Source organism: Musa acuminata, chromosome BXJ2-3, assembly GCF_036884655.1.
Source record: "Musa acuminata AAA Group cultivar baxijiao chromosome BXJ2-3, Cavendish_Baxijiao_AAA, whole genome shotgun sequence".
Taxonomy (NCBI): Eukaryota; Viridiplantae; Streptophyta; class Magnoliopsida; order Zingiberales; family Musaceae; genus Musa; species Musa acuminata.
Genome location: NC_088340.1, coordinates 18,784,229 through 18,794,474, shown reverse-complemented (window position 1 = coordinate 18,794,474; position 10,246 = coordinate 18,784,229). Strand labels below are relative to the sequence as shown.

General features: G+C 35.1%; 1 long non-coding RNA gene across 1 annotated transcript; it reads right to left on the bottom strand.

The window, feature by feature from the left end:
• Nucleotides 1-1,532: 1,532 nt before the first annotated feature.
• On the bottom strand, nucleotides 1,533-4,040 carry LOC135606493 (uncharacterized). Its single transcript, XR_010484829.1, has 2 exons — nucleotides 3,503-4,040; nucleotides 1,533-1,786 (listed from the first exon to the last, which is right to left on the bottom strand). It is a non-coding gene; the product is annotated as an uncharacterized LOC135606493 (long non-coding RNA).
• Between the last annotated feature and the right edge of the window lie 6,206 nt (nucleotides 4,041-10,246).

Sequence of the window (10,246 nt, the reverse complement as noted above, 5' to 3'; positions counted from 1 at the left end):
TAAGATATTAAGCCAAATAAAATCCTCATTTAATAATCCTTGTAGTTGCTTTTCTAATTCCACTCACTCAAATGATGTCATTCTCTAGAGAGGCTTAGATATTGAGATTATCCCAAGGACCAAATCAAAAGCAAAATCACATTTGGAGGTAATCCAAACAAGTCATCCTGGGATACATTAGGCAAGGAGATAAATAATGTCCAATACTCTCAAAATAAAAGATCGGCTGATCAAATATGCAAAAAGTGATCATTCATTATATACCAATCCATACTGGTATGATAAGAAGATAGTCAATCCATACCAAGTATAATATCATAACTCCAAATCTCTAGGAGAACTAAATCAGCAAAAGTTCAAGTTCTCCAACAAAAATCAAACAAGAGGACCAGATTCAAGTTCGTTATCAAATAATCTCCATTGATTGTACTTACATATATCACATAATACAGTGGTCTAGGTTGAATACCCAAGTGATAGGCTACATGTTACGAATCAAATCGTAGATAGGACCCATGGTCAAACAAATATTTGCATTCTTTCATAAGCATGCATAATACCTTCGATCACTACTTCAGAAGTTTTAGAATCATATTCAGTGATAGCCTACACTCTGATATGGGCAGATGATTTATGAGGCAGTGACTCTTTCTTATTGTTCAAAGGGCAGTCTTTTATTTCATGATCCAACTTTCCGCAAGCAAAATAGACTCCAGTCACCTGAAACACAAATTTGTTTCATAATTTAACTTATAATTCACACATGATTGAGTCTTTTGCGGTGACTTCCCATTTCAAATCCAAATGTCTTGACCCTCTTGTTATCACTTTCTGATTCATTTCCAATCACATTCTTATTGGTAAACTTGTCCTTATCATTCTTCTCACTGATCTCCAAAAATTCTTTTCATTGTTCTCATTAATGATCAGCCTCTACTTCCAATATAAGGCAGCAAAAGAAATCTTTCGATCATCAGAACAATTTTGTACATCAAATATCTTCTCTATTTGCATCATCCATTTTTCTACCACCAAAGAAATTAGGTCCACCCTGCTTCCGCTGCGCCACTCTGATTCACTATCCCCGATTACCCTTTCATCCTACTTAATTAATCAAAATCAGATAAAGTAGGAGGACTAAATGTCATCGTCATCCTAGATTCCTAAAATACATCAAAGAAAATTTTCACCAATCACTGTAGTTCACTAGACCTCAATATATTTTGCACGTCAACATATCAAATATTCCAGTGATCCTCAAACCATGCTCTGATACCACCTCTGTCACGCCCCTAAAAATATCCATGATATTTAAATTTTTTCGCCACAACTAACCCAGGATCCAAACACACATTTGAGGTCACTAAGAAAAACATTCGGATCAAAAATTTCACTTCTATAATCTATCAATTCATAACCCTGTGCAATTCATAAACATAGCACACATCACTCGATAATTCATACAATCTGAACTCGACTCATCAAAATAAAAAAAAAAAACCACAACATAAATCCACAAGTGGGGAAATCTATGCAGTCACCACAATCATCGATTTACCATAAGTTCATATCATTACACAATTTAATTTAACATTCCAAAACCCTATACATGAGGGATCCTTTAACTTACACAAAATCCACAGGTTTAGATTCATAGTCACATTTCATTAGATGCAAGGTAGCTTATACACAACTACATATATGCTAACAAAAGTTCTGCCCAACGTCTTCTAAACTTTCCGCTGCCTCAGCCCATTCTTAACATTTAAGCAAGAGTTACGCTATCCTGAAAAATTTATCAACAAATGGGGTGAGCATAAAGAGCTCAGCAAGTGACTAACATATCCATATCAAAATAGTACAATTTCCAAAGAGATGCAGTTTTCAAACACGAAGCAGAATATACGATTTCGTATACATAATATCATTAGGAGCAGAATCATAATTGTCCTTTTTAATCATACATATTTGGTTCCTGACAGATGGGGCATAGAGTAATTGGAGCATATCAGAAACAAAGGAAACATATCGGAGCTTATCAATGGCATATAAAATGTTCCAAATCACATCAACGACATAGGGAACATTACGAAGCAAAATCAGTAGTGAATGAAGCATTTCAGAGCATATCAAACTCATATGTCGTACAGAAGCTCAAACGTCGTCCTTGACGTTGCAATAATATCATAACTATCCAGAGCACGAACAGAAATAACTCACCAAAACTCTGGATGTCATATCAAACATATAGAGGGTGTAGTGGGATCTCAGTCAGAATGTGATTCATCCATTTCTGAATGACCACCTGACAAAAGTCTCCCACGTCTGGGAGCTCCATCCACCCACGTCTAGGTGAAGTCAAAGGGGGCCGGCAGAGCATCGCAGGCTCTAAGCAATATCCCACATAGCGGGACCCCACATAGCGGGCAAATAAGCGCATACCAGAATATCCCACATAGCGGGACCCCACATAGCGGGCAAATCAGCGCATACCCTTTACCATTTCTGGCAAAGGTCCAGACAATCCCACACACCAGAGTACAAGAAGGCAGTTTCAACAAATTGCAGCATATAACGGAAGCACACGCGGAACAACCAAACGTACATGTGCCTTTTCAAAAACAATGTGATGCAAGGAACAAATCTCTCACAAAAATATTCATTTTAGGGAAAGAATTGAAAGCAAGAGTGTACAGGGATTCTAAGCAATCGTAACCAGCTCAATTCCAATAAGAAGGTTAGGCGAATTCAAGTATCCAAAGGAAATGAAACAGAATACGCGAAATCGACCAAAGCTCGATTTCGGACAGAATTCCAGTGGCACATCCAACAAATATTTCAAAATAACAAATATGCTCCAATACTCATAAGAAGGCTATGGTTGAACCATATATCAGTCTATATTCGGATGGAACAGATTTCATATGAAACAGGGCTCCCAACACAGAGTTACCTCTGATTTGGTAACGTAAGGTCAAAATCACAATCACTGGTTTGCAGACTTTATAGGATCGGATTCAACAGACGATAGGATGAGCAATTGAACTCCAAAATGTTCAAACTATATGTCAAAAGAGAGGATTTCAAGTCTAGTTTCAAATAAAATCAGTTTGGTACAAATCAGAATTTTCAACAGGGAGTTATAGGCGTTTTAGTTTCGAAAGGTCAGAAGTCTTGAACTCTGTTTTACAGCGTCTATAGGCTCTTTTGAAACAAATTTTTAGGTAAGTATTCGGTGTCCAAAATCTACCAAATCAGTGTCAAAAGAAAGACATACGAGTCTAATTTCAAACAAAAATAGTTCCTGCCTGAATTCTCATTCTGTACTAAAACTTAGGGCCGAAGCAGTGCTTAGGGGTCAGTTTACCGAAAACTTTCAGAATCCATAGTTCTATGTCCAAAGAGGAATATATCAGTTTCTAAATAAAAATCTTCCAATTTATTTTGAATCAACATAAAAACAGAGTCAAATACTTATGTAGGATGGGGTTAGAACACTTGCCTTTGCAAATTTTGACCCGAAGTAACAAGATTAAAGCAAAAACCCTAAAAGCCCCAAATTTTCTTTCTCTTCTCCTTCTTCTTCTTCTTCTTCTTCTTCTTCTTTTCTTTCCCTGATCACCCACGAGCTGCCTCCTCTGCTTCCTTAACAACGAAGGCAGAGAGGCTTAAGCGGTGGAATTTGTCATTTGGTGCATTTTGCAGTTTAGTCCTTGTTTTTATCATATTCACGATTAGGTCCTTAGGGTTTACATATAGGTCCTCAGATTCTTTCTTTTTTTTCTTTTTTTTTTTGAACAGATCTCCCAAATCTTAAAAATAAGTTACCTCTGATTCATACTCTATTTCTTTTGTCAATTAAAATAGATGCTTACATTATCACCAAAAATTTATACGAACATTCGGAATTGAGGGGTGTTACAGAAGTATGATCATGATGCATGATGACGTGTTGCAAATATTCATGATGAATATTTGCAAGGACTTGAATTCAATGTTCTATCAATATGACATATTGATGAGGTGGAGTTAAGGTTAACTCCGTCATCAATTGGTTGTCATCATTAAAAAGTGGGAGATTGTTGAATCTCATATTTTGATGATGACCAATTGATAGTATTTATGATTTGATCTGCGTTTTAAGTGATACAAGATGCTTCGATCAGGGAGAGACAATTAAAGTAGGAAGAATCATGTGGAGCCGGAGGAAAAAATATCAAAAGATTGGACGTCGGACCGGAGGATCTGTCGACGTATCGATTGAAGGCTTCGGGCCTTGGATTCGAGTATCAGGCCAAGAAGAATGGATATTGTGCCAAGGATATTAGAGTTACAGAGGTCAACTGGCCGATTGGACAATAGGTCGCAAGAGATGATGATGTGCCGAAGAATCGGACGAAGCATCAATGGACCAATGACATGCCGGATAATATGATTCATGCTTAGTAATAATTGTCTAGATCGAAATATGTTTTTATGTGTGTAGGATTAACTGCGATAGCAAGACATAAATCAAAATGAAGTCTCGAAGTCAAGAATGCGATTTCGTTAGGAGTTCGAGAGTTCGTCGGAAGTCCAGACATTCGTCGAAAGTTCTATCAGAATTGACCAAGAAGTCCCGGAGCCGAAGAAGCTCATTGGAACTTGCCATGAAGATCATCACGAAGTCCAGGAGCTTGCTAGGAGTCCGCTGGAACATTGCTGAGAGATCATCAGAAGTTCACCGGAAGATCTCTGGAAGCTCACCGGAAGAAACCAAGACTTATGGACTTTGTTTAGCTTAGTAAATGTTTTAAAATTAATAGTTAGCACATAATTGGGATTATAATTGGGCCAACCCAATTAGGGGATAGTTGGGCCAAGTTTGGGCTATGTTAGGGCAAGAGAAAGGCCTAAACAATGACCAAATAGGTGATACCGTCATGGCACAGTCTCCGAGACTGTGTCTGACGGTGGTACCACCAGTCTGGGCGGTGGTACCGCCTAGTGTCAGGCTGCAGGCGTTGGTACCGCCCGTACCCTAAAATTTTTATTTTGGGCTCCAAATTTGAATCCATTTTGGGCCTATAAATACCTTAGCTATTCCTACATGGATTAGCAAGAATATTGAGCAAAACCTTGTGATTCTAAAGTTATAAACCTTAGAAAGTTGAGTTTCCTCCTCCCAAAGCTTAGAGAGAGTTCTAAGTGAGGTGTGAGAGGGATACCTTGTAAAAGAGGGTTGTAAAAGGTTATCTCCTAAACCTGTGAAAAGGAGAAGAGGGGTGTAAAAGGGTAGTTTGTCTTCACCCATTGAAAGAAGACCGATAGTGGATGCTGGTGTCCTCGATGGAAGAGGAATCGGCGAAGTGGATGTAGGTCACGATGACCGAACCACTATAAAAATCTGGTTTGTGTTTCTCTTGTGCAATTAACTTTACTGCAAACCACTTTACTTGCTTTACATCCACTATGCTCTTCCATACACTTTCAAAGTTAATACCTTTACGAAATGATTTTTCATCGGAAATGGATTTAATCACAACGAAGTTTTGAACTAACATAATTTTTATCATTGCACTAATTCACCCCCCTTCTTAGTTCCGACTCTTTTCCTAACAATTGGTATCAGAGCTTCATTATTTCTCATTTGGTTTAACACCCAAGAGAAATGACTCTTTTCGGCTTTCAAGAGGGACTTTTTCTCATTCGTCTTTCCTTTTTCAATGGGACAAACTACACATATTGGAAAACTTGAATGCGAGTTTTCTTACTTTCTTTAGATTTAAATTTATGGAGTATTATCGAAAACGGTTTTTGAAGGTCTTATCTTCCAATGAACCATTGAAATGATTTGGAGAAGAGGATTTTTTCTTTAAATGCTAGAGCTATAAATGCTCTATTTTACGCCTTAGATAAAATCGAATTTAATCATATTTCTACTTGCGAAATGGCTTTTGACATTTGGCATACACTTGAAATCACACATGAAGGCACTTGCAAAGTTAAAGATTCAAAAATCAACTTTTTGATGCATGATTTTGAACTTTTTCATATGAACCCAAGCGAAACAATTGGAGACATGTACACCCGTTTTACGGATGTCGTCAATGGTTTAAAAGCACTTGGTAAAAGTTTTTCGAACTTTGAACTTATAAACAAAATTTTACGTTCTTTTAATAAGAACTGGGATCCGAAAGTAACCGCAATACAAGAGGCAAAAGATCTTAATAATTTTTCACTTGAATAACTTTTTGGTTCATTAATGATATACGAAATGGTGCACAATGCACAAAACGAACTTGAGAATATCTTTCCAAAGAATAGGAAGGATTTCAGACTTAGAACAATCGAAGACCATGCGAGCATAAGCTCAAGTGATGGTGAACTTAAACTCCTCCCTATGAAATTTAAAAAGTTCATGAAACAAAAATTAAAGAGCAATAATAAACTTAAAAAGAATGCAACTAATTGCTATGAACGCAAGAAGAAGGAAGCAATCTTGGATGAAACAAGCTCATCCGAAGATGAAGGACAATCCAACAAAGGCGAGGTGACAAACTATGCCTTAACGGTTTTCGACAGTGAGGTAAAATACATAAATGAAACCCCCTTAGTTTATCTCGAAATAACATGATGCTTTGCATGAGTTATTTTTAAGTTAACTTAGAAAAAATATTTTACATGAAAATTACATGTTTAATAATGATATGAATAATGCTAAAAATAAAAATTTTAGGAATCATGCTTATCCTTCTAGTAATGATCATGAAAATTACATGTTTTATAAATAAAATGTTAGATTTAAATCTAATGATAATCCTATGTATGTTTTTTCAAGAAGAAATAATGTGTATCTTGATAATTTCCAATTTTGATTGAAACCATGTTTGATGTCTTAATGAAAATGTTAAGAGGTTTGATATCTTGCTTAATGTGAATCTATGCATGATGATTTCAAGAAATGATGATTTTTGTATAATTTATGGTTTATCAATCTAGATGGTTTTAATGATGAAATTTATTTTTCAATCCTCAACGATTGATGCATGTTCTTATTTGGCATAGAAAGATAAAGGCATAGTTGTATGAAACTAACAATATAAAATGAAACATCTCTATCTTATCGAGTTTTGAATAAGAGATTGAAATATATATTTATATTATTTCGAATCTCTTGAACTATGAAAGTGATTTTGATGATTTGATGATTTAAATTTGAATAAATGTTTTTTTATCCAAATCATGATCTCGATTCCTTAATATTTACAAATTAAGATTTATTAAGAATCAAGATTTTTTTTTAATCAAGATCTTTTCTTTGTACTCCTACGATTTTTCTAATTATTTTTCTAAAGAGGAGATTTTTCTATCTGAATCATAAGATTTCTTTTGCAAGAATTGAAATCTTTTTCTCCTATGTTTCCTTTTGCGATTTACTAAAGAGAATATCTTTTTCAAAATTCATGACTTAAAATTTTATTTGAATATCTTTTTCAAAATTCATGACTTAAAATTTCATTTGAATATTTTTTTCGAAATTCATGACTTAAAATTTCATTTGAATATCTTTTATTATTTCATCTCCTAAGATTTATCTTTGAATATTTAAGAGGAGATTTGTCAAAATGAATCATTTCTTTTGGTATTCACATAATCTCATTCTTCATGATATGATTTTTTGGCTTTGTATAATTCCTTATATTTTTTAAATATATCTCATCACCTAATTCTTCTTAATATTCTTCATGTGATGATATGAATGCATGAAATACTCATGATATTGTTTTGATGCTCTTAAATGATATAAATTTACTGGCTTATGAGTATCATGTATGATATGATGATTAATTTATTTTTAGTATCATGCATAGAGTAAGGATGATATGTAAAGTTTTAAAATTGTGCTTGTTGTAAATTGAAACTATAATGATGCACAAGCATATTGAAATAATGATTGAAACATTGATGTAATTATGACTAATGATTTGATATTATGCATGCAATACTTCAACTTAAGATAATGATGCATGCAATGATAAAATATTCATGATGAAAAATTGTTTTGACATTCATGCCTTGATTTTTCATCTATGTTATTTACCTTTGTCATGGTTTATAAATTAATGTAAAGGGAAAAAGAGATACAAAATTGTATTCTTCCCTTCTTTTTGACAATGACAAAAGGGGAGATAGCTAGCTTACTATCTAGTTTCCACAAGTAAAGAAGATGCAAAAACTTGCTTACTTGATTGCACATCTAAATAGAAGATGCAAACATACTTCATGTAGCTTGCTTCATGTAAAACATTGTATCTTGCTAGATTATTATCTTGCATTATTCTTCAAAACCTTACTAACCTTCATACTTCATAGAGAAGTAACACTTGTTAAATTTCTAGCTTGTATGTTGTAAAATAATGTAAAATTTTGCTAGCTTATACTTTGCAAAGGAAGCAAAAACGACACTTCTCAAAAGAGAAGAAAGAGCTTGCTATCTTGAAAATCACTAGCTTGTCTATCTTAAGAAGCAAAAATACAAACTTGTAAAATTTATAATCATACATATCTTTAAAATTAATTATGATTTGGTGATTTTGCGTAATATAAAGTGATAGAAAATGGCTAGCTTATATTTTCTAAAATGATGATAAATTTTGCTAGCTTGTATGTTGTAGAACATGCTATCTTACTACCTTGCATATCTAAAACTTGATAGCTTGCATGTTCTAATATGATGTAGCACTTGCTAAATTTTTTATAGCTTGCATGATGATAAAAATGGAGATTATGTTTATTATGCAATAAGTTGAACTTGTATTTCCAAACATTTAAAAGTTACACTTCTTATTTTTGTTGATGACAAAGGGAGAGAAGTATGATCATGATGCATGATGATGTGTTGCAAATATTCATAATGAATATTTGTAAGGACTTGAATTCAAGGTTTTATCAATATGGCATATTGATAGGGGGAGTTTGTTGTAACTCCGTCATCAAATGGTTGTCATCATCAAAAAGGGTGAGATTATTGAATCTCGTATTTTGATGATGAAACCAATTAATAATTATTTATGATTTAATCTGCGCTTTGAGTGATATAGGATGCATCGATCAAGGAGAGACAATTAAAGCAAGGAGAATCATGTTGAGCAAAAGGAAAAAAATGTCAGAAGATTGGATGTTGGGCCGAAGGATCGATCGACATATCTATAGAAGGTATTGGGCCATAGATTCGGGCATCAGGCCAAGAAAAGTGGATATTGCACCAAGGATATCAGAGTTGCGGAGGTCAACTGGCCGATTATGCAATAGGCCACAAGAGAGAACAATGCGCCGAAGAATCGGACGAAGCGTCGATAGCCCAATGACATACCGGACAACATGATTCATGCTTAGTAATAATTGTCTAGATTGAAATATGTTTTTATGTGTGTAGGATTAACTACGATAGCAAGGGATAAAGCAAAATGAAGTCCCGGAGTCAAAAACGTGATTTCGTTCGGAGTTCGAGAGTTCGTCGGAAGTCCGAACGTTCGTTGGAATTTCTGTCGGAATTGACCAAGAAGTCCTAGAGCTTGATAAAGAAGCTCATCAGAACTCACCAAGAAGATCATCATGAAGTCTAGAAGCTTGCCAAGTGTCCGCTGGAACATTGTTGAGAGATCATCGAAAGTTCGCCGGAAGATCACTAGAAGCTCGTTAGAAGAAACCTAGACTTACGTACTTTGTTTATCTTAGTAAATGTCTTAAAATTCATAGTTTGCAAATAATTATGATTATAATTGGGCTAACCCAATTAGGGGTCAGTTGGGCTAAGTTTGGGCTATGTTGGGCCAAGAGAAAGGCCCAAATAATGACCAAACAAGTGAAACCATCGCGACATAGTCTCCGAGACTATGTCAGGTAGTGGTACTGCCAGTCTGGGTGGTGGTACCACCTAGATTCAGTCTCTGAGATTGTCTGGGTGGTACCATCACCCAGTGTCAGGCTACTGACGATGGTACTGCCCGTACCCTGAAATTTCGAGGGTTTGAATTTTGGGCTCCAAATTTGAATCCATTTAGGGCCTATAAATACCCCAGCTATTCCTACATAGATTAGCAAGAAATATTAAGCAAAACTCTATGATTCTAAAGTTGTAAACCTTAAAAAGTTGAGTTCCCTCCTCCCAAAGCTTATAGAGAGTTCTAAGGGAGGTGTGAGAGGGATACCATGTAAAAGAGGGTTGTAAAAGGTTGTCCCCTAAACCTGTGAAAAAGAGAAG